The sequence below is a fragment of the Callithrix jacchus genome, chromosome 17 (assembly GCF_049354715.1).
Source record: "Callithrix jacchus isolate 240 chromosome 17, calJac240_pri, whole genome shotgun sequence".
Classification (NCBI taxonomy): Eukaryota; Metazoa; Chordata; class Mammalia; order Primates; family Cebidae; genus Callithrix; species Callithrix jacchus.
In genome coordinates this window covers 28,315,537-28,341,283 of record NC_133518.1, presented here as the reverse complement: position 1 = coordinate 28,341,283, position 25,747 = coordinate 28,315,537, and the positions used below count along the sequence as shown (strand labels likewise).

General features: G+C 40.4%; 1 long non-coding RNA gene and 1 other non-coding gene across 2 annotated transcripts in view; one reads left to right on the top strand and one right to left on the bottom strand.

Moving 5' to 3' along the window:
* Positions 1 to 25,747, top strand: part of LOC144579894 (uncharacterized) — a 112,706-nt gene that overhangs the window by 17,402 nt on the left and 69,557 nt on the right. The gene's annotated exons all lie outside the window — the stretch shown is intronic.
* On the bottom strand, positions 1,268 to 1,378 carry LOC118149108 (U6 spliceosomal RNA). Its single transcript, XR_004736263.1, has one exon. It is a non-coding gene; the product is annotated as a U6 spliceosomal RNA (small nuclear RNA).

The window sequence follows — 25,747 nt, the reverse complement described above, 5'->3', positions numbered from 1 at the left end:
ACTTTCCTTTCTGTGTCCATGTGTTCTCATTTTTCATCACCCACCTATGAGTGAGAATATGCGGTGTTTCATTTTCTGTTCTCGTGTCAGTTTGCTGAGGATGATGTTCTCCAGATTCATCCATGTCCCTACAAACGACACAAACTCATCATTTCTGATTGCTGCATAATATTCCATGGTGTATCTATCACCAATTCATGCCCATAGTTTCCAAGGGAAGAGTAAACTCCTTTCTCAGCAAGGTCAAATCAATGAGAAAATCTATCAGTTCTATTTGTTTTTTGGAGATGCCCCTCCCACAAGTCTTCTGTGTATGAAGAAGAAGTTAATACACAGTTTAACTGCACAGTTTCTTCTTGACACTTGGCTTCACACTTTGTCACCGTCCTAGGTTAGAGTCCATGTTTTCTGGATTCCAGGTCTTCTTCTGCCTTGATTTGTTACTCTTTTGTTTTGGTAAAAAACATCCTTCAGTAGCTTCTTGTAGGAGGGTGCATTGGAGGTAAATTTTTTGAGAATGTACATGTCTCAAAATACCTCTATTCTACCCTCACACTCAATTGGTTAATTTTTTTGAGAATGTACATGCCTCAAAATACCTCTATTCTACCCTCACACTCAGTTGGGGTATAGAATTCTAGGTGTAAATGTAACTTACTCTTCACATTTCCCAGGTATTGTTCTGTTGACTTCTAGTTTCCAATGTGGATTAGGCATCCGATACATTCTTTTTTTTTTTTTTTTTTTTTGAGAGGATGTCTAGCTCTGTTGCCCAGGCTGGAGTACAGTGGCATGATTTCAGATCACTGTAACCTCTTCCTCCTGTGCTCAAGCAATTCTCCTGCTCTAGCCACCAGAGTAGCTGGGATTACGGGCGTGTGCCACCACACTCGGCTAATTTTTTTTTTTTTTTTTGAGACAGAGTCTCACTCTGTCTGTAGCACAGGCTGGAGTGCAGTGGCGTGATCTCAGCTCATTGCAAACTATGCCTCCCAGGTCCCCCAGTTCAAGACATTCTCCTGCCTCAGCCTCCCAAGTAGCTGGGATTATAGGTGCGTGCCACCATGTCCAGTTAATTTTTGTATTTTTTATAGAGATGGGGTTTCACCATATTGGCCAGGCTGGTCTTGAGCCCAGGTAGGGCTCAAGCAATCTACCTGCCTTGGCCTCCCAGACTGCTGGGATTATAGACATAAGCCACCATGCCCAGCCGTCTTCTAATCTTTCTATTGAAGTTTTCATTCTTGTTTTTTATTTTTTATTTAAAAAAAATATGGAACGCTTCACGAATTTGCATGTCATCCTTGTGCAGGGGCCATGCTAATCTTCTCTATATTGTTCCAATGTTAGTATATGTGCCACCGAAGTGAGCGAGCACCATTCTTGCTATGTTTTTAATTTCCAAGAGCCTCCTTTTTATTCTCTGATTGTTTCTTTTGTTAAAACAAATAAACAAACAAACAACAACAAAAATCTGGGCAAGTGGCATATGCCTGTAGTCCAAGCTATTCAGGAGGCTCAGGCGGGAAGATCTTTTGAGTCTAGAAGTTCAAGGCCAGGCTGGGCAACATAGTGAGACCCTGTCTCTAAAACAACAACAACAAATTCTTTTTCAGAGGATTCTAATTACAGTTTATTTGATTTTTTTTTTTCTTTTGTCGCTGTTTCCTCTAAGTTCTGCCACCCTCACTTTTTGCTTTGGGATATGCCTCTTTTTTTTTTTTTTTTTTTTTGAGACGGAGTTTCGCTTTTGTTACCCAGGCTTGAGTGCAATGGTGCGATCTCAGCTCACCGCAACCTCCGCCTCCTAGGTTCAGGCAATTCTCCTGCCTCAACCTCCTGACTAGCTGGGATTACAGGCACGCACCACTGTACCCAGCTAATTTTTTGTATTTTTAGTAGAGACGGGGTTTCACCATGTTGACCAGTAGGTCTTGATCTCTTGACCTCGTGATCCACCCACCTTGGCCTCCCAAAGTGTTGGGATTACAGGCTTGAGCCACCGCTCCCAGCCGGGGTTATGCCTCTTATGTTGGGGCTTTCCTATAATATCTGTTGATCTTTGATTGTCTGTTTATATTTCAGACTGAGGATGGAAAGCTGACTGTGGTGGGAAGTGGGGGATCCTAGTGAATAGTAAGCCTCCCTGGAGGATTAACAAGTGAGGAGCAAACCAATTTCTGGCAGGCTTGCCACATGTTAGTATCATAGTAGGATTTATTGATCACTCATTTTGTAAGGGGTAGATTTGTGGGAGATGAGGGTGAAAAAGGCTGGGAGGTCTTGCAGGCCAGTATGCAGATTTCCTCAATTTTATTCTCTTTTCAGTTCACCCTGCCTCCTGCTTTTCCAGGCCCCTGGAAGAACTTTTGATCTCTGACTCCCAGGGTTCTGAGGTTGGGTAACTGGCTTCTTGCTGGTCTTCCCTCTGTTGGTGTGTGGGTTTCAGTGTTTTTCTAATCAGTCACACTCAGCCAATGGCTGCCAACTTCCTGAAACTGTGATTTGGTCTGCTGTTGTTTTCTTCTTCCACTCTTTATTTCCATGTGGATTTATAACTTTTACTTTCCTCTTCTGTCTTTTGAGAGGGCGTCGGAATGGAGTGGAGACAAAAGCTCATGTTCATTTTTCCATCTTATTAGGCAATCAATTTGTTATTATGCTTTTCAGATAATCACTTCATGGTTTTCCTTTAGAAGAAGACTTCTTCAATCACATGTATAGTTGAATACACCATACTTTATTTTATCATGGGAATAAATTCTTGACTAGTTTAAAGATACTTAGCATGTATTAGGTCATCTAGTGGATAAGTTGAATTCAGCATCATAGACTTTGACTAAAAAGAAGCCTCCTGAAACCTATAAAAAGAGCTAGAAAGTGTCACTATATTCTTTGTGTCTTTGTAAAATCTTCTCAAATAGAAGAGTATGTCCTCTACTAGATGTAAAGAACACACATACACATTTATTTTGTGGTTTATTTTAGTATCTATTTCAGTTTGTCTTCCTGGCTATCTTAAAATCTTACTGTTGTAATTGAAGATGTTTTGCCCTTAATACCCTTGTGGGAGATGAAAAAAATAACTGACTAGACTGTTCTTCTTTGTTTATAGCAGCTTTTAAAATTATTATTATTCAGTAGGGATTAGATTCGATTCTGTTCTCCTCTGGGATGTTTTACTAGTCCATGGCTGGCCTTTCCTAGGAATTAATTGAGAAGGAAATGGTAGATATGATTAGATTGCTGGACCCAGTAAAAAGGTAGCGGCTGAGAGGTATCCATGGCCAACTGAGACAAGCTGCCAGTGAATTATGCTGCTCTGTGCTTATTAAGACTTCAAGTTGCACAGAAATGGATTGAAAAGATGTAAGTTATCCAGTCGCTCAATATTACCCTCAATAATTTACTTAAAAAAAAAGAACAAAACTGATCTGAAGATGATATCAGTCAGGAATTTAAAATTACTAATCTCTTTTCATAACTCCAAAAGGATTTTATGTCTGTCACTACAAAACCTGCTGTGGATATTCCTAAACCTCAATTCGGCCAACTACTGAGAATTCCCACAGCATGAAAATATATGAATCGCCAGTGCTTGGGCTTAATGCAAACCAATTAAGTTATTAAATAGCTGAAGTGTGAGCTAAAGCCTGCTACATAATTTAAATGCCATCTAGTGGATAAATGTCATCTTTAGTCCTCATTCAAAACACTTTTGGTGTCTTATAGTATTTTTCTTAGGATGATATACCAAATAGTTTTGAGTTAAGCATATATGTCATTGGCTTATATGGCTATAAAACAGAATTGTTGCTTGGTTTGAGTAACATGCCATCAAATAGTGCCAATAGTCCAGGCATAGTGGCTCAAACCTGTAATCCCAGCACTTTGGGAGGCTGAGGTGGGTGGATCACCTGAAGCCAGGATTTCAAGACCAGCCTGGCCAACATGGTCAAACCCTTTCTCTACTAAAAATACAAAAAATTTGCCGGGTATGGTGGTGCATACCTGTAGTCCCTGCTTCTCAGGAGACGAAGGTGGGAGAATCGCTTGAACCTGGGAGGCAGAGGTTGCAGTGAGCTGAAATTGCACCACTGCACTCCAACCTGGGCAACAGAGCGAGACCCTGTCTAAAAACAAACCAAACAAAAAATCCAAATAGCACCCATAGTTATAATTTACTATTTTGTCATTGAAAAATTAAAAGTATGTATGTAATGTTAGGAAACTAGTATAGGACCATATTTAATCATTGATAGAGAATTTAAAGGATAAGCCTTCAGTCTTAGCAAATGAAAGAGCTGTGAGGGAGACATATCATTTGTCCATAAGTTAAATGTCATGGACAAACACATTAGTATGATTATAGTAATAGTGGCCTTGAGAGCGGCAGCCAACGTAGTTAAAGGCTTATATGCCAGGTACTGTTCTGCATGCTCTGCTTGTATTAACTCATTTGATCTTCACAATAACCTAATGAGGTAGGTACTATTGTTGCATCCATTTTATGGACAAATTGAGGCACAGAGTGGTTAAATTTCATGCCCACTAGAGAGAGGCCAAATAGGAATTGGAGCATTTGGAGTATCCTTTGGTTTTTAACTGGCTTGGATTTCGGGTAGTGCTTTGGTAGAAGGATCCACAGAGAATCATGAAAGACCCTTTAATATAACTAGGACACAGTCACCACTTGATCATTCTATGCCAATGCTCTAGGCAGAGTCTGGGAATGTTGGCTCAAGGATGAGGCTGTGCAAACAAGGCTCTCTGTGGGTCCCTGACCAGAACAGCTTTGGTTAGACCTACTTGCTCTTTTGGCTCTGTGGGGGTAAATCACCCCTGGAGAATTGAGAGTGGATTTTGCTTTTGTATAATTGTGGTCTGGGTTTATTTGTAATCTCCTTCTCTCTCTATTTAGATCATAGAGTTGATTGATTTGAGTGTAACCAAACTAGCTGTGGTCATTCAATAAATAGAACATCATTAAGCATTTTTCTTCTTGCTGGTCACAGATATGGTTCTGTTCTTTCACTTTGGACATGTGATCATTTAAAGCCTTAAGGATTAGAAATTAGGTTACTACCTCACATAGGGATTTGTTGATTTTATTGTATTGTGTTTTATCATATTGTATTTATTTATTTTGGGACAGAGTCTCACTCTGTTGCCCAGGCTGGAGTGCAGTGGTGTAACCACTGGTCACTGCAGGCTTGACCTCTCAGACTCAAGTGATCCTCACACCTCAGCCTTTGAAGTAGCTGGGACTACAGGTGTTTGCCACCACACCTGGTTAGTTTTTAAAAAAAAAAATTCGTAGAGACAGGACTTGCTATGTTGCCTAGGCTGGTCTTGAACTCCTGGGCTCAAGTGATCCTCCCATCTTGCCCTTCCAAAGTGCTGGGATTACAGGCATCAACTACTGCATCTGGCCTGCTTTATTAATTTTCGTGAGGGCCTGCTTTATTCATTTTCGTGAGCCTCACACACAGTTTTCAAGGTCAATAACAATGGGTTTATTATCCTCAATTTACAGATAAGCAAACTAAGACTCAGGAAGATTAAGTGGTTTGCCCAAATTCACATGATATATGGCTAGAGAAGTAAGACTAGAACCTAGGCATTTCACTGAATTTGTTAAAACACACACACACACAGCCGGGCACGGTGGCTCAATCCTGTAATCCCAGCACTTTGGGAGGCCGAGATGGGTGGATCACAAGGTTGAGAGATCGAGACCATCCTGGTCAACATGGTGAAACCCCGTCTCTACTAAAAATACAAAAAATTAGCTGGGCACGGTGGTGTGTGCCTGTAATCCCAGCTACTCGGGAAGCTGAGGCAGGAGAGTTGCCTGAACCCAGGAGGCGGAGGTTGCGGTGAGCCGAGATCGCGCCGTTGCATTCCAGCCTGGGTAACAAGAACGAAACTCTGTCTAAAAAAAACAAAAACAAAACAAAACAAAAAAAACACACACAGACACACACGCACACTCATTTTTCTAGGTATATAGTATTAATATGTATATACGTATAAATGACAATGACAATTGAGTATTTAAGCATTTTAAGATGGCCTGATTTGAAAATGAAAATTATGCTAATTCCACTTTTTAGAAAACAAACACTGAGTTTCACTCAGTTGCCAGGCTGGAATGCAGTGGCATGATCATAGAGTTGCAACCTTCAACTCCTGGGCTCAAATGATCCTCCTACCTTAGCCTCCATGTAGCCTCCTGAGTAGCTGGGACTACAGGTGCATGCCACAATGCCCTACTAATTTTTAAAATTTTTTGTAGAGATGAACCTCTAATTTCAATTTTTTTCATCCATTTTGTACTTCCTCAGGTACTATTAAACTATTAAAAGATTTTCAATAGGACAGATACTCAAATCATCTATATAATATAGGTAATTTAAATATCTTACTGACTAAAAGTCAGAATCTAGGTAATCTTTCAAGGCTTACTCTAGCCTTCTAGTTCTATTAGTTCTTAATTCAAAAAGTTTCTTAAGGATTTCTTTTTATAAGATGACATGCCTTTACAGCAGTTTTACAATTTATCCAGAAGGAGGCAGCATTTTACTATTAAATTGATGCTTCTGCAAAGGTTCCAAATTGTTTTGTTTTGTTTTTTAAAGATATAAAATATCTAAATACACACATCCCAAAACCTTTCAGGGCAAAGATTCCTGAATATCACTAGAGCTTTGCATGTTGCCACAATTGTGAAATCCAAATTATCCTCAGATTAAATGTGTCTAAAATTACAAATAGCACAGATAGTGGCCAAATTCATTGGCAGAAACCCTTTTTGCAAAAGATACTGATCAAAATAGTTTAGAGTTGAACAGAAGATGGAGTAGAAAGAAGGGAAAATGAATGATTCAAATGTTGCTAACTTGTAGAAAATAAATATTTGGTTAATAAGAGATCAACTTTTGGAAAAAATTTTGATTCACTCAGAAATAAGGATAATGAATTAGTTTTAATCATCTACCTAGATTTATAAATGGGGCTTGCTGTTTCTTTCATTGTTTTTATTGAATCACAAGACCTTTAGAAAGAAACTTGAAATTTCTTGTGGCATATTTCAGTGATTGCTGGTCAGAACTCATTTTATCTATCACAAAAAATGAGAGTCTATCTGCTTTTAGAAGATTAGAAAGAAGGGAATTCCACCATGATAGAGGAAATTAAGTTATGAGAATAACAGATGGCAAATGGGGCTTTTTCTGTTGCCCTGTGTTTGACACAGAACCCAGAGCTAAAAGCAGTAATGGGGGTCTGACACTTTCTTCAGAGTATTCCTAAAGGGCTAAAGAACTAGCCACCAGTCCCACCCACTTCCCCTGTCCCTTAACACCTTTTCCTTGGGAAATAAGTAGAGTGGAGTGATTTCCTCCACTGCCATCTCTAAGGGGCTGCTTCCCACTCCCATTTCCAAGTGAAGAGAGACTGTCCCCATTGTGACCTCTGCTTAGGCATAAGATTTGCTAAGCTATTCATTCTGCTAGAGCAGAGAAGATGCAAGCTAAGAGAGATGGCTGGTCAGAGAGAGGAGGCTGCGGTGGAACGGTCAGCCTGCCTGCCCATTATGTGGCATGCCCAGGATATGAGAAATTCCTTAGGGCAAGAGGACATATGAAAGGCAGGTGCCTTTGAGCCAGCATACTGTAATAACCCCCTCCATTCCCAGGACTGTGCAGCATGATTTTGGGTGTATTAGTGGGGATAGTTGAGGGAGTGGATGGGAGAGATCCAGCCATAGCATAATCTTCCATATGAGATATACAGTGGGAAGACACCCAGGGTCCTCTGACTGGCTCGCACATGTGCTCCCAAGAGGTGGACTTGAGAGGCTGGCACTCACACTCAGGGTTATCTGGAGAAGCAGAGCAGCGGGCAGAGTGAGAGCTACAGCTGAGCCTGTTGGGTGGAGAGACCTTGTCCCTTTCTTTCTCACTCTTCCTGACTCAAATACTCAAGGAGCAGGGCCTAGGAGAGGGAGGAGAAATATCTCAGAGCCAGCATTCCCCCAACCCATTTCACTTCAAGCAGCCGGGGTCCTGACTCAAGCCTTTTCTGGAGTGGGAGGAGACGGAGTTAAATGGAGTTTGAAATTGAAGTTTAGATTTTTTTTTTAAATAACCAAAAGTGAATAGAAAGTGATGTAATTTTGGCCAGGGGCAGTGGCTGATGTCTGTAATCCCAGCATTTTGGGAGGCCAAGGTGAATGTATTGCTTGAGTTCAGGAATCCAAGACCAGGTTGGATAACATGGTGAAACCCTGTCTCTATGAAAAAATACAAAAATAAGTCAGATGTGGTGGCACGCACCAGTGTTCCCAGCTATTTGGGAGGCTGAGGTGGGAGAATCACTTGAACCCAGAGGTCAACAGTGCAGTGCACCATGTTCATGCCACTGTGCTTCAGCCTGGGTAACAGAGCAAGGAGACTGTCTTAAAAAAAAAAAAAAAAAAAAAACAACAGTGATTCAATCTGTGCAGAATGCCATGGTGAGATGGAAAAGGGAAATGAATTTGGGTGAAGGATTAGGAAAAACTTGAACTATTTCATATTTATGCCCCAGTAAGTAAGTATGCCCCATGGCTATATAAGTATGTAATGGTAATGTGATTTAAACATTAATATAATATTTATTTTTCCTAATTCCTGTTTCTCCTCCACCCTACATCATTAAGGCTTATTTACCAGAGAAATGAAGGACAGTGTCAAAGAAGTTCTTAAGGAAATCAAGATGATCAGTGTTTCCTAACCAACGGAAAGAGAAAATAGACACCCCGTTTAGTTTTTAGGAAGCTGTGTGTTTGGCAGGGGGTGGGTGGGAAGGAGAGACATTACACGTTACACGCACACATACATACTCTCAGACTCTACAACTCTACACCCAGGACAGGGAGAGGAAGGAGGGTGTAAGGGGAGCAACAGGGAATATATGGTCAAATAAGTGGACCCTGATTTGCTCCTCATACCTTCATGGCCAAAGGACAGATGAGTTTTGAAAAAGGTCTTTTGAAACTTTCCCAGAGCAAGGATGTTTGTTTCTAGTTTCCCTAGATAAAAGCTAGAAAAACTTCAGTCTTCCAGGAGAATCACAATGTCTAATATGGAACCACACAGGCAGTGAATTAGACATGGCTGCAGGTAGCATCTAAGCAGAGACAATGTCAAATATGGAGCCCCAGTATCACGAATCATCAGAAAAATGCAAATCAATACCATGATGAGCACCTTTTCACCCCAGTCAGTATAGCTATAATTTAAAAGTCCAAAAATAAGAGATGTTGGCAAGGTTGCAGAGAAAAGGGAACACTTAGGCACTGTTGGTGGGATGGTAAATTAGTTCAGACCCTGGAGTTTGGAGATTTCTCAAAGAGCTGAAAACAAAACTACCATTTGACCCAGTTATGCCATTCCTTGGTATATACATAAATAAAAATAAACAGTCCTACCAAAATGATACCTGCATTCATATGTTTATCGTAGCTCTATTTACAATAGCAATGACATGGAATCAATCCAGGTTGTCATCAATGGTGGATTAGATTAAAAAATGTGTGGTGTGTGTCCAGGCTGTAAAAAAAAAAAAAAAAAAAAAAAGACAAAAATAAAAAATGTAGTACATATACACCATGGAATACTATGCAGCCATAAAAAGGATGAAATCATGTCCTTTGTAGCAACATGGATGTAGCTGGAGGCCATTATTCTAAGTTAATTAACAAAGGAACAAAAAACCAAATATTCTCACTTATAAGTGAAAGCTAAACACTGGATACACAAGAACACAAAGACGGGAACAGTAAACAGTGGGGATCCCAAAATGGGGGACAAAAGGAGTGGGACAAGGGTTGAAAAGCTGCCTATCAGGTACCATGTACATTACTTAGTGACAGGATCATTAAAGCCCAATCCTTAGCATCATGCAATATTCCCATGTAACAAACCTGCACATGTACCCCTTGCATCTAAAATAAGTTTTTTTTCAAAAGAGAAACTTTTGGAAATGTTGACTATATTCACTATTTTTACTGTGGTGATTTCATGGGTATGAAAACATAACCCAAAAGTTATGACATATGTCAAAACTTTTCAAATTATGCAGTTGAAATATATGCAGTTTAAGGTATGTCAATTATAACTCATAAATCTAGGGGTCTTATCCTCTGAAAGGACTAAACTTCTGATACATACAATAAGATGGCTGCATTTCAGAATGCTAAATGAAAACGTAGCAAGACACAAAAGGCTATAAATGATACGATTCTACTTATATATTCTATATTATTGTGGAAAAGCCAATGTTATACAACACTGCAGAAATCCAATCAGGGGTTGCTTGGGGAGTAGTGGCAGGCACTAACTGCAAAAGGGCACAGGGAATTTGAGGGGTGGGGGATGCAGAAATGTTCTATATTTTCACTGTGATAAAGGTTACACAACTACATACATTTGTCAAGACTAATTAAAACATGCATGAAAAGGGATTTTACTGAATGTAGATTATATTTCAATAAACCTGACAAAAATAAAAAACAGAAAACTCAGATATACAGCCTCAAGAATCTGTTGGGTTTGTGATGTGGAAGGATCCAGAAATTCTTACATTCTGCTGTGGGAATTGAAACCAGCGGTCTTAACCAGGGCTCTGGGAGCAACATGTGGGTAAGATGCCCTCTGCCCCACAAGCTCCCCAGTGCAAGCGTGCCAGGGGCTGTTGGAAGAAGTGGAAGCAGAGTCAGAGGATTTGCTGGGCCAGCCTGGGATGAAAGTAGTGCCAGTTAATAGGGGCAAGGACCTCTGAGACCCCTGCTTTGCCAAAAAAGCTGAACACAGATGTCACCGGCAGGGTGTTACCAGGTAGTGCAGGTAATATGTCTAAGGAGGCCAGCTCTGGGGTCAATTGTCTCCTTCAGCCGCCCCCAGAAACATGTAATCTCTGTTCTACTCTCAGATCCCCATTTTGTGAGGGAGCAGGGAGGAACGGGAAAGACAAACTTCAGAGAGCATTTGGACTTTGAACTGACTGTAGAGTGATCTGGAAAAGGCAGTTTAAAGCAAGGTAACTGACTTTTTTTTGAGAAGAAATCTTGCTCTGTCAACCCAAGCTGGAGTGCAGCGGCGCAATCTTGGCTCACTGCAGGTTCCACCTCCCGGGTTCAAGTGATTCTCCTGCCTCAGCCTCCCAAGTAGCTGGGATTACAGGCGTACACCACCATACCTGGCTAATTTAAAAAAATTTTTTTAGAGACAAATTTCCCCTTGTCAAGGGTGGCCTCGAACTCCTGGCTTCAGGTGATCCTCCCGCCTCAGCCTCACAGGCTTGAGCCGCTGTACTTGGCCATTGACTCTTGTTCTTCTTTTTCATTTTTGAGATAGAGTCTTGCTTTGTCACCCAGGCTGGAGTGCAGTGGCGTGATTTCAGCTCACTGCAACCTATGCTTCCTGGGTTCAAGCAGTTCTCCTGCCTCAGGCTTCCAAGTAGCTAGGATTACAGGTGTGGTCTCAAGCTCCTGACCTCAGGTGATCCACCCTACTTGGCCACCCAAAGTTCTGGGATTATAGGCATAAGCCACTGTGCCTGGCTGGCCATTTAGTCTTAACTAGTAAGTTCATACCTTTCCTATCCCACACTATTCTGCCACCTCCAAAAGTGGGCATGGGGGTTTTTGAGGAAGTTTGTATCAATTAGAGAAAGGCAAGAGTTTGAACCAGTACCTCAGCCTCCCAAGTACTGAGACGATAAACTTGAGCTATGACACCTGAGTCTTATGATTTTTTTGATAGTCTATTTTCAATGTAAAACTTTTAGTGAATATTTAGAAGTTCAGATTATTGAAAAGTTTAGTGTGTGTATACTTAAAATGAGAGAACTTTAAGTCTATCATACATGTCTATTTTGGTTGATTATGTGTCTAGTGAGGCATAATACACAAAAATGCTGAACATTCGATTTAACCATGTAGGCCAAACTGGGAATTCTGAAAGATTAAATTTCAGTAGAAGACAATGGGAAGATTCTATATAGCTAAGAGGAGATGAGAAGTAAATAAGCTTATCATTTTCTGGAAAAAAAGTAAAAAGGATTTTTATTTTCTGGGTAGAAAAGTAGGGCAAACAGTTTCAGAATTTCTAAAATACATTGCCTTTATGACTTGAATTTTATGGTCCTCTTTAAGGCTTGAAAATAGTATTTGCAAAAACTGATTGGATTATTCATACCGATGGCATCTTTCATAGTCAAAGGCTACCCGGAGATATACCCTGTGACGTTTGAGAATAGTATAAAACACTTCAATACTTGTAATCTCAGATACAACTTGTAGATCTAGTTAAAGGGATTCCTTGATGCTGTAATGAATTTTTTTTGAAAACATAAAAGATATTTTGATATATCAAGTATATTATTTTATTTTTGACCAAAAGGATAGAAAAGTAAGGCCATGCCTAAGAACGTGTTAGGAGTACAAAATATTATGAAAATTTGAGCTCATTATTGAGATAATTCAAATTCAAAAGTTTGAATTATTCATTAGAGGTAAAGTAAGTTTGTGTTGAATCCTTTATTGAATTGACTTTGTTCTCTTAATGGAGAATTAGCCTCAAAACTAGGAAGTGATAAGATTAGAAATAATGTGGGGTCTTTTTTCTGGTTTGTTTGTATGCATCATTTTAGTAGCAAATTATTTATTTGATGCTTAGTTGAAGGGTACCTAGCCATTAGGAAATGTTCTCACTCCTGGTTCACTTATTTTAATATTTTTGACTTTTGCCTTATTTTCTTTCATTAATTCTTTTGTTTTCATTAATTCTCTTGTTTAAAATGTGAACAGAATGCTCCAGAATAAGCTTTAGTTCTCAAGTTTGCTCACTTATTTTCAGACTGTCAGTGATCTCATTAATCATAATGTAATCCTTGGTGAGAGAGGACTAGAGATATGCATTGTGACAGAAAATGGAAAGAGGAGGGCACAGAAGGAAGATGGTATGGATTCAGTCTGCAATGCCACTGTGATTATATCAGACTCAGTAAAATTAACGTGCCCGTGCTCAGATCATGCACATTTAGTGGCATACGTTGGTCAACACCCAACACCACAAAAATCATTAAAAATCAAATCAAAAAGGATAAATTATCATCCCCAACAATATGACACAGGTACGGTTTAGTCCTCTTCTCTCCTTCTTTCCATCACTGTAAGCAGACCAGAAGTGACATCACATTTGAGGTGCAATCAATATAATTAATCAGCTTGGAGGTAAGACATATTGGTTCTCAAGAACTGGGCCTGAGGTCAGGGGAGAGCAATCTTGTAAGTGCAGAAGAAAGGAGTATCAAACAGTGCATCTTGGGATTCTCAACTTTCCAATAAATCACATCATAGCACACCTACCATGAGAGTATTTCACATTTTCAAAACAATTTTGGTCTAAGAATCTTGGGCATTTTGAAAGAAATAGCACTGCTATTATAATTTTTTTTTCATGTAAGTAGAAATAGTGGATTTCCACAGGATAAAAGCAATGGAGAAATGCATCTAGCATTGTTTAGTGCTAGATGAGGCTGGTAGTTGGTACAAAGTATAAAAATCATGGGAGATGTTTCTAATGACATTAACCAAAATAAGTCCGAAAAATTGATTTCAGCAAGTCTTTATTTCATTTGTGGGTCACATTTGCCTTCCTAAAAACTCCAAATTCTTATATCTCTTTAAACCTGATCTTAGGAATGTTGTTGAACCAAATTTGTGAATTTCAGACAGGCTACTGCCTTTTCCAGAGATATTTACAGTTTAAACCCTTTAAAGAAAAAAAAAAAGATAAGCTTTATCTTCAGTAAATGGAATTTCAAAGTCAAAAGAGGCTGAGAAAGAGTCTTTTTATTTGGAAGTAGAGGGTCCTTTCTAGTACAGTCTTCTTGGCTTCATCTCTAAGTATGAATGTCTTTTGTCTTTAAATATGTATTTAAATAAGGTAGGTACAAAACTTCAGAGAAAGTCCCACTTGATTAAGTGGAAATTCATCAATTAACTTTCGGGCAGTCATGCTATTAAAACAGTCTTCTGGGTATATCCTGACATAAGCTAAGAAGTTTTCACTGGACCACTTTATTTATTTTTATTTTTATTTTTATTTTTGTGATGGAGTCACACTGTTGCCCAGGCTGGAGTGCAGTGGTGTGATCTCGGCTCATTGCAGCCTCCACCTTCCTGGTTCCAGTGATTCTCCTGTCTCAGCCTTCCAAGGAACTGGGACTACAGGTGCACACCACCATGCCTAGCTAATTTTTGTATTTTTAGTAGAGGTGGAGTTTCACCATGTAGGCCAGGCTGGTCTCAAACTCCTGACCTCAAGTGAACCTCCCACCTTGGCCTCCACCTAAGCCTCCCAAAGTGCTGGGATTATAAGTACAAGCCACCACACCTGGTATTTTTTTTTTAATTTTTTATTGGATTTTAGGTTTTGGGGTACATGAGCAGAACATGCAAGACAGTTGCGTAGGTACACACATGGCAGTGTGTTTTGCTTCCTTTCTCCCCTTCACCCACATTTGGCATTTCTCCCCAGGCTACCCCTCCACACTGGCCCTCCCCTTTTCCCCCCAATAGACCCCAGTGTTTAGTACTCCCCTCCCTGTGTCCATGTGTTCTCATTTTTCATCACCCGCCTATGAGTGAGAATATGCGGTGTTTCATTTTCTGTTCTTGTGTCAGTTTGCTGAGGATGATGTTCTCCAGATTCATCCATGTCCCTACAAACGACACAAACTCATCATTTCTGATTGCTGCATAATATTCCATGGTGTATATGTGCCACATTTTTCCAATCCAGTCTATTATCAATGGGCATTTTGGTTGATTCCAGGTCTTTGATATTGTAAACAGTGCTGCAATGAACATTCGTGTACATGTGTCCTTATAGTAGAATGATTTGTAGTCCTTTGGATATAGACCCAGTAATGGGATTGCTGGGTCAAATGGAATTTCTATTTCTAAGGCCTTGAGGAATCGCCACACTGTCTTCCACAATGGTTGGACTAATTTACACTCCCACCAACAGTGTAAAAGTGTTCCTTTTCCTCCACATCCTCTCCAGCATCTGTTGTCTCCAGATTTTTTAATGATCGCCATTCTAACTGGCGTGAGATGGTATCTCAATGTGGTTTTGATTTGCATCTCTCTGATGACCAGTGACGATGAGCATTTTTTCATATGAGTGTTGGCCTCATATGTGTCTTCTTTTGTAAAGTGTCTGTTCATATCCTTTGCCCACTTTTGAATGGGCTTGTTTTTTTCCTGTAAATCTGTTTGAGTTCTTTGTAAATTCTGGATATCAGCCCTTTGTCAGATGGGTAAACTGAAAAAATTTTTTCCCATTCTGTTGGTTGCCGATTCACTCTAGTGACTGTTTCTTTTGCCGTGCAGAAGCTGTGGAGTTTCATTAGGTCCCATTTGTCTATTTTGGCTTTTGTTGCCAATGCTTTTGGTGTTTTGTTCATGAAGTCCTTGCCTACTCCTATGTCCTGGATGGTTTTGCCTAGATTTCCTTCCAGGGTTTTTATCGTGCCAGGTCGTATGTTTCAGTCTGTAATCCATCTGGAGTTAATTTTAGTGTAAGGTGTCAGGAAGGGGTCCAGTTTCTGCTTTCTGCACATGGCTAGCCAGTTTTCCCAACACCATTTGTTAAACAGGGAATCCTTTCCCCCTTGCTTGTTTTTGTCAGGTTTATCAAAGATTGTATAGTTGTAGATATGTTGTGTTGCCTCCGGTGCCTCTGTTTTGTTCCATTGGTCTATATCTCTGTTTTGGTACCAGTACCATGCTGTTTTGATTACTGTAGCCTTGTAGTATAGTTTGAAATCTGATAGTGTATGCCCCCCGCTGTGTTCTTTTTGCTTAGAATTGACTTGGCTATGTGGGCTCTCTTTTGGTTCCATATGAAGTTCATGGTGGTTTTTTCCAGTTCTGTGAAGAAAGTCAATGATAGCTTGATGGGGATAGCATTGATTCTGTAAATTACTTTGGGTAGTATAGCCATTTTCACGATATTAATTCTTCCTAACCATGAACATGGAATGTTTCTTCATCTGTTTGTGTCCTCTCTGATTTCGTTGAGCAGTGGTTTGTAGTTCTCCTTGAAGAGGTCCCTTACGTTCCTTGTGAGTTGTATTCCAGGGTATTTTCTTCTTTTTGTAGCAATTGTGAATGGCAGTTCGTTCTTGATTTGGCTTTCTTTAAGTCTGTTATTGGTGTATAGGAATGCTTGTGATTTTTGCACATTGATTTTATATCCTGAGACTTTGCTGAAGTTGCTTATCAGTTTCAGGAGTTTTTTGGCTGAGGCGATGGGGTCTTCTAGGTATACTATCATGTCGTCTGCAAATAGAGACAATTTGGCTTCCACCTATCCTATTTGAATACCCTTTATTTCTTTTTCTTGCCTGATTGCTCTGGCTAGAACTTCCAGTACTATATTGAATAGGAGTGGTGAAAGAGGGCATCCTTGTCTAGTGCCGGATTTCAAAGGGAATGCTTCCAGTTTTTGCCCATTCAGTATGATATTGGCTGTTGGTTTGTCATAAATAGCTTTTATTACTTTGAGATACGTTCTATCGATACCGAGTTTATTGAGGGTTTTTAGCATAAAGGGCTGTTGAATTTTGTCAAATGCCTTCTCTGCGTCAATTGAGATAATCATGTGGTTTTCGTCTTTGGTTCTGTTTATGTGGTGAATTACGTTGATAGACTTGCGTATGTGGAACCAGCCTTGCATCCCCGGGATGAATCCTACTTGATCATGATGAATAAGTTTTTTGATTTGCTGTTGCAATCGGCTTGCCAATATTTTATTGAAGATTTTTGCATCTATGTTCATCATGGATATTGGCCTGAAGTTTTCCTTTTGGGTCTCTGCTGGGTTTTGGTATCAGGATGATGTTGGTCTCGTAAAATGATTTGGGAAGGATTACCTCTTTTTGGATTATTTGCAATAGTTTTAGAAGGAATGGTACCAGCTCCTCTTTGTGTGTCTGGTAGAATTCGGCTGTGAACCCGTCTGGACCTGGGCTTTTTTTGTGTGGTAGGCTCTTAATTGCTGCCTCGACTTCTGACCTTGTTATTGGTCTATTCATAGTTTCAGCTTCCTCCTGGTTTAGGCTTGGAAGGACACAGGAGTCCAGGAATTTATCCATTTCTTCCAGGTTTACTAGTTTATGTGCATAGAGTTGTTTGTAATACTCTCTGATGATGGTTTGAATTTCTGTGGAATCTGTGGTGATTTCTCCTTTATCATTTTTTATTGCATCTATTTGGTTGTTCTCTCTTTTCTTTTTAATCAATCTGGCTAGTGGTCTGTCTATTTTGTTGATCTTTTCAAAAAACCAGCTCTTGGATTTATTGATTTTTTTGAAGGGTTTTTCATGTCTCAATCTTCTTCAGTTCAGCTCTGATCTTAGTTATTTCTTGTCTTCTGCTGGATTTTGAGTTTTTTTGATCTTGCTCCTCTAGCTCTTTCAATTTTGACGATAGGGTGTCAATTTTGGATCTCTCCATTCTCCTCATATGGGCACTTATTGCTATGTACTTTCCTCTAGAGACTGCTTTAAATGTGTCCCAGAGATTCTGGCATGTTGTGTGTTCATTCTCATTGGTTTCGAAGAACTTCTTTATTTCTGTCTTCATTTCATTGTTTACCCAGTCAACATTCAAGAGCCAGTTGTTCAGTTTCCATGAAGCTGTGCGGTTCTGGGTTAGTTTCTGAATTCTGAGTTCTAACTTGATTGCACTATGGTCTGAGAGGCTGTTTGTTATGATTTCAGTAGTTTTGCATTTGCTGAGCAATGCTTTACTTCCAATTATGTGGTCAATTTTAGAGTAGGTGTGATGTGGTGCTGAGAAGAATGTATATTCTGTGGATTTGGGGTGGAGAGTTCTGTAAATGTCTATCAGGTTTGCTTGCTCCAGGTCTGAGTTCAAGCCCTGGATATCCTTGTTGATTTTCTGTCTGGTTGATCTGTCTAATATTGACAGTGGAGTGTTAAAGTCTCCCACTATTATTGTGTGGGAGTCTCAGTCTCTTTATCAGTCATTAAGAACTTGCCTTATATATCTGGGTGCTCCTGCATTGGGTCCATATATGTTTAGGATCGTTAGCTCTTCTTGTTGTATCGATCCTTTTAGCATTATGTAATGGCCTTCTTTGTCTCTTTTGATCTTCGTTGCTTTAAAGTCTATTTTATCAGAGATGAGAATTGCAACTCCTGCTTTCTTTTGCTCTCCATTTGCTTGGTAAATCTTCCTCCATCCCTTTATTTTGAGCCTTTGTGTATCCTTGCATATGAGATGGGTTTCCTGGATACAGCACACTGATGGGTTTTGGATTTTTATCCAATTTGCCAGTCTGTGTCTTTTGATTGGTGCATTTAGTCCATTTACATTTAGGGTTAATATTGTTATGTGTGAATTTGATACTGCCATTTTGATGCTAAGTGGCCATTTTGCCCGTTAGTTGTTGTAGATTCTTCATTATGTTGATGCTCTTTAGCATATAGTGTGATTTTTGAATGGCTGGTACTGGTTGTTCCTTTCTATGTGTAGTGCCTCTTTTAGGAGCTCTAGTAAAGCAGGCCTGGTGGTGACAAAATCTCTGAGTACTTGCTTGTTCGCAAAGGATTTTATTTTTCCTTCACTTAGGAAGCTCAGTTTGGCTGGATATGAAATTCTGGGTTGAAAGTTCTTTTCTTTAAGGATGTTGAATATTGGCCCCCACTCTCTTCTGGCTTGTAGTGTTTCTGCCGAGAGATCTGCTGTGAGTCTGATGGGCTTCCCTTTGTGGGTGACCCGACCTTTCTCTCTGGCTGCCTTTAGTATTTTCTCCTTCATTTCAACCTTGTTGAATCTGATGATTATGTGCCTTGGGGTTGCTCTTCTTGTGGAATATTTTTGTGGTGTTCTCTGTATTTCCTGCATTTGAGTGTTGGCCTGTCTTGCTAGGTGGGGAAATTTTTCTGGATGATGTCCTGAAGAGTATTTTCCAGCTTGGATTCATTCTCTTTATCCCCTTCTGGTACACCTATCAAACATAGGTTAGGTCTTTTCACATAGTCCCACATTTCTTGGAGACTTTGTTACCATTCTTGTTATCATTTCCTCAAATCTTTTTTCATAGATTTTTCAAGGTTCTTAGTTTCTTTGCATTGATTTAATACATGTTCTTTTAGCTCACAAAAGTTTCTCATTATCCACCTTCTGAAGTCCAATTCCATCATTTCATCACAGTCATTCTCCGTCCAGCTTTGTTCTCTTGCTGGTGAGGAGTTTTGGTCCTTTCTAAGAGGCGAGGTGTTCTGGTTTCGGGTGTTTTCCTTTTTTTTGCGCTGGTTTCTTCCCATCTTTGTGGATTTATCCACTTGTTGTCTGCGTAGTTGGTGAGTTTTCAATTGGGTCTCTGAGTGGACACCCAGATTGTTGGTGATGAAGTATTTCTGTTACTTGGTTTTCCTTCTACCAGTCTAGCTCCTTTGCTGTATGACTGCTGAGGTTCACTCCAGGCCCTGCTTGTCTGGGGTGCACCTATAGCAGCTGCGGAACAGTGAGGGATGCTACCAGTTTCTTTTTCTGCTATCTTTGTCCCAGGATGATGCCTGCCAAATGTCTATCTTTTGGATATAGAGGGGTCAGGGAGCTTCTTGAGGAGACAGTCTGTACTTTATAGGAGCTCAGTTGCTCAGCTGTGAGCTCTGTTGTTCATTCAGGGCTGTTAGGCTGCTATGTTTGATTCTGCTGCAACAGAGCTCATTAAAAAACCCTTTTTTTCTCAAATGCTCTGTCTTTGGGGGTTGGGGTTTTATTTTTGGATGTCCATTGAGGTGTCCTGTCCAGCTAGGAGGCAATCTAGTCACTATTTGCCTGCCGAGGCTCTACCCTGGTGTTGTGAGGTTCGCCCTGTTGCTGCAGGCTCTGCTCTTCTGCTGTGGTCTCCGCCATGGGCTACGCTGTGCGGCGGAGTCTCTTTCTTGTAGCGGGTTGCCTCGGCAATGGCAGGCTGCGTCAGCAGTGGGCGTGTATCTCAGTAGGGGTGGGTTGCCTCGGCAACAGCAGGCTGCGTCAGCAGTGGGCATGTATCTCAGTAGGGGCGGGTTGCCTCGGTAATGGTGGATGCCCCTCCCCCACGGAGCATCTCAGGGACCAGCTCCATGGGGAGCGTTTGGAATTGCCATTTTGTCCGTCCCACTGCGCTACCCCAAACACTGTGTCCCTGCAATCCCCTGGGCTGGCCCACTGTCCAAGTCCCGTTCAGTCTCAAGTTCAGCCCTCTCAAGTCTCAGGTTGCCGGTTCAACAGGGCACCCGAACAAGCGCGCCCTGTGGGGAGTGCTGGGTAGGGCCAGCCGCTGCCACCCTGGCTGCCGGCTTCACCAGGCAGAGCCTCTGCCTGGCGTCCCACGTCTCCTTTATACTTGGGAATTTCCCCGTTCTGTGGGCAACAAAGATCAGTCTGAAAATGCAGCTTTGACCCACCTCTCCGTGGATTCACTGAGAGCTTCAATCCTGGGTTGTTCTCACAGCGCCATCTTGAGTCCCTCCTTTTTTTTTTTTTTTTCTTTAAGGCAGAGTCTTACCGTATTGCTCTGGCTGAACTTGAACTCCTGGGCTCAAATGACCTTCCCACATCAGCCTCCCGAGTAGCTGGAATTGCATATATGTGCCACTGTGCCTAGCTCAATAGCATGTGTGTTAACTGAGTTAGTAACACAGTTCCTTTCGACTACCTCCACTCTGAGAGTATTGTGAGAGATTTTTAATTAAAGAAAAAAGTGGCAAATTTGAAAAATAGAACGTACGAAACATCTGGTTTTAAAAGAATGACTCTATTATGTCTGTGAAACATCATCTATATTCTCTTTGATAAAATAAATAAAGAAATACTTGGTTGAAGACAATAGCATGTTCATGTTTTTATGATTGCATATCTCAAAATAAAAAATATAAACTAATTAAGTTTGTTACAAGGTCTTGGCAGTTTTTATGTGTTTTACTCTTATCAACAAGGACAAATATATTGAATTAAAGTTTGATATTAAACCTATATCCTATAGGATTTAAAATAAACCCATCCAGGTGACACATGGGTATTATGCAGAAAACCACTAATGAGAATAAGGCAGGATTCCAAGTATATCAGATGTACCTATTTGTGTATGTTATATATTAAAACATGGATTTGCATTTCATAAGTCAAAGGCTTTGCTTGGTTTTAAGAGTCTAATATTTTAATGTCCCATCCAGATCATTTAAAAAAAAAACATTCGTTTACTATTTCAAAGACTTTACTTCTCTACTTCTGCCAGCCCTGGAAATATTCACCCTTGATTTTTTTCCCTTTGGTCACAACCTTTTATCCTTCAACCTCCTGTTTTTATCACACCCTTCAAAATGATTCTTTTCATTCTGCCTTGGCATTTTTCCATGCACCTGTTGTGTCCCACTCCTCACTTAGGGGCTTCAGTTGGAACTGCATCTGGACTAGAACTTGTCCTCAAGAATACGTATTTAGAAAGGTGAACAGCTTTAATCTCATTGTGATGTCCTTCCCTCTGTCACTTCCCTGATCTTCCAGTCTGTTGGCTTTTAGTTTCTTTTTACTGTTTTTGAGACAGGGTCTCACTCTGTCTCTCAGGCTGGAGTGCAGTGACACAATCTCGGGTCACTGCAACCTTTACCTCCCAGGTCCAAGCGATTCTCCTGCCTCAGCCTCTCATATAGCTGGGACTTCAGGTGCACACCACCATGCCCAGCTAATTTTTGTATTTTTAGTAGAGACAGGTTTTCACCATGTTGTCTAGCCTGGTCTTGAACTACTGATCTCAGGTGATTTTCCCACCTTGGCCTCCCAAAGTGCTGGGATTACGGGTGTGAGCTGCCATGCCCAGCCTTCTTTTTTTGAGACAGAGCCTCACTCTGTTTGCCCAGGCTAGAGTGCAGTGGCATGGTCATAGCTCACTGCACCCTCAACCTCCTAGGCTGAAGTGATCCTCCCACCTCAGGCTCCTGAGTAACTGAGACTAAAGGTGCATGCCACCATGTCCAGCTAATTAATTTTTTTAAAAAATAGGGTCTCACTATGTTGCCCAGGCTGATCGCAAATTTCTGGGCTCAAGTGATCCTCCCACTTTGGCATCCCACTGGGATTACAGGTATGAGCCACCATGCCTGGCCACCTTTCATTTCTGACTCTTTATTTTTCAGCTGCATGTTTGGGAAAGAGAGAACATAGGGAAGACCTACCATACAGTTGACTACCTCTGCTAAGAAGTGACCCATGTCACCTCATCCATGTTCTGGTGGCCAAGAGGGAGGCAGGAAAATGTAGATGTGCACAGAAATGTTGATGAGCATCGACAGTTTTTTTGATGTTGGTGTTGTAGAATTATTTTGAGAATTAAATATGACAGCATTTATAAAATATTTAGTTCAATGTGTGGTAGATAATTTGATCAATAATTATTAAGTTGCTTAATGTCCCAATTCAATAAAAGTTGATTTTCTCTTGAAAAAGAGTCGAGGAATTAGCATTCTACTATATGTTGATATATTTCTGTGAGTTTGGTTAGTGCAAACCAAGATCAGAGAGGTTGTTCCATACTCAAGAGTACTGATAAAACCACATTTCTGGATCTGCAAGAACAATGACCTGGAAACACCCCCCTGTGGAGTCACATCTTGGGGGCACTTAAGTCAACTCCGAGGTGAAATTACAGGGTCACAATGACGTTTTTCCTCTGATTTTAGCCGGGCTGTCAATGTTAAGACCTGGGGGTTAGAGTATCTGTTTATCAATATACATTTTTGAGGTCATTCTCAGTTATGTCTAGTAGGTCCTTTGTTCTATTCTAAAGCTCAGTTCCTAGGCTTTCTATGGGATGTCTGCCATGGAGTCACCTGCTATTATAGCTTGGAGTGGTGTTTGCCTGGTGGTCCTGACACTTATCCCCTTGCCACCTGCACTCCAGGTGGTTTAACCCCCTGTCTTGAGCCAGAATGTGTCACCCTTTCGGATAATTCCATACCTTTGCATTTTCTAATCCTTCTGCCCCTTTGCTGCCTAAATTAGAACGTGCCTACCCCCGGAAGAGGCAGGGCACATCTGCCTCAGTGTCAATTCTACTCACTAGTAAGAAATAAAAGCCATTATTTTTATTTTGAAACAAACATAAATATATTAGGGAATAGGATGTAAAACCCTCTTGAAGCAAGAACTACAAGAATTTTTTTTTTCTATAAATTGTGTGAAACTCAAACCGTTTTTATTTTGGTTTCATTTGCCATTTTGAAAGTACTTCATGAAGAGTTTAAGGAGCACACTCACTCACTTGCTAACTTACACTTGTTCTTACCAAGTCTAAAACAGATTCTGTTCCAGCATGGTGCCCTCTAATAGGTCACTCCTGACATCTTCTGGCTGGTGGAGATGCCTCTTTGTAATTCTCACAGCCATGCATGGCTCTCTCTTACAGATTTTGTTTATATTTTGTTATTTAGCAAATATAAAATGCTTACTAAAAGAAAGACAATCTTCTAAGTGATTAACATATTTTAATTCTCACAACAACCATATGAAGGAGGTACTCATTTGTGTGTATGTGTGCATATATGTGCATGTTGGTATGTATGTATATGTATGTATTCTTTGTATATGTATATTTGTCTGTGTATATATGTGTGCATATACATGTATGCATGTGTATGTGTCTATGAAATACTGAGGTACAGAAGCTGAATAACTTTCTCAAAGTCACATAGCCAAGATAAGCCATAAACCAGAGATAGTTTTTGAACTCAGATATCTGACTTCTAAGTCGATACTCTTAGCCACTAGGTTATATCGCCTCTTGCTGTATTTTAATTGTTGGTTAACTTCTCTCTTTTCATCTAGACTATAAGGGCCTTCTGGACACAGTTTTATTGATCTTGCATCCATGGACCTAGAGTGGGACCAGGCACACAATAACAGTGCAGCTGATGTTGGCTAAACTTTCACACAGAGAGGGTGGAGGTCATTTGAACTGTCTGCCTGGGCCATGTGACTTAATGACTACATCACCTTCTTTGTAAACATAGCCAGTGGATTCTAATTGTTAGAGGAATTGTGCACTTATTTCATTCTGTGCTTAGTGGAACAAGTTGTGAAATTTTTATATAAAATATCTTTAAACAGTTTCCTCGAATATTTTAACAATGTCTTTGAATGTCTGAATGGGAATTCTAGAATTCCAATTTCTCTCCATCCCTTGTTTATGATTCTAGGAAATATAGCTTAGTTCAAAGTTTGCGAAAGCTCGGGAAACATTCTACCATGCTCTGAGATTTCATTCTGTACCACCTGTCCTAGAGCTTTGATTTCAGGAACAGACTCCATGAAAAAACAGCTTTCAAGGCTTTGAAAGTATAAGAAGATGCCATTACCTGCAATATCAGCAGTTTCCCTTGGAATCTTTCCTAAGCCACATTTCAAGGAATGATTTGGATTAAAATGTTATATCCCCTGTGAGCTGAATCATTTTGAAAACGTACTTGTTGCAAGTAATGACTGGTCAGAAGTAAATCTACTGAGTGTCAGCTCCACGTAGGATTAATCCACCACAGCTTAAAAAGTCTGTATTTTCCTTAGAAAACATTTTTTAATGGATATCAAGCTAGGAGTCTTCCTTATTTTGTTGATAATTAAAAGGAAGGCTTTGCACCAAATTTTGACTCTCTTTGTGGTCCTCATTTTCCTTAACCCTACTTAATTTCACAAAATTACACACATGCATACTTTTGTTTTGTTTTGAGACAAGGAGGGTCTCACTCTGTGTCTCAGGCTAGAGTGTAGTGGTGTGATCATGGCTCACTGCAGCCTCTATCTCGAAGGCTCAAGCAATCCTCCCACCTCATCATCATCATCATCATCATCTTCTTCTTCTTTTTTTTTTTTTGAGATGAAGACAGAGTCTCACACTGTTGCTCGGGCTGGAGTGCAATGGTGTGATCTCAGCTCACTGCAACATCTGCCTCCTGGGTTCAAGCGATTCTCCTGCCTCAGCCTCATGAGTAGCTTGGATTACAGGTGCTTGCCACCATGCTTGGGTAATTTTTTTGTATTTTTAGTAGAGATGGGGTTTCACTGTGTTGGCCAGGCTGGTCTTGGACTCCTGACCTCAGGTGATCTGCCTGCCTCGGCCTCCTACAGTGCTGGGATTACAGGCGTGAGACACCGTGCCTGGCCTCAGCCTCTTGATTAGCTGAAACTATAGGCATGCACTGTACTCAGCTAATTTTTATATTTTGTAGTGACAGGTTCTTGCTATGCTGCCCTGGCTAGCTTCAAACTCCTGGGTTCAAGTGATCCTTTTGCCTTGGCCTCTCAAAGTGCTGGGATCACAGGCAAATGAATACTTTTGTGTGTGTTTATTTCTATTTGGAATATTTTGAGAAAATGTGGTCTGCCTGCTGTCAGTTCCATGTCAGCATCCAATGACTCACTAATATGGCAAACATACTGTATAAATTTTATCATTACCTTACTTGCATCTGATTTTCTTTTTCAATAACTGGAAGTAGTTACACATCTTTGTAGGATTAGATAGAATTATAGCACAGTTATTCATCTCCCTACTTGCCTCCTCTTCCTTATTTCTCTTTCCCCACCTTCAACTTTGGAAACAAACCATTTTTGCTTTTATAG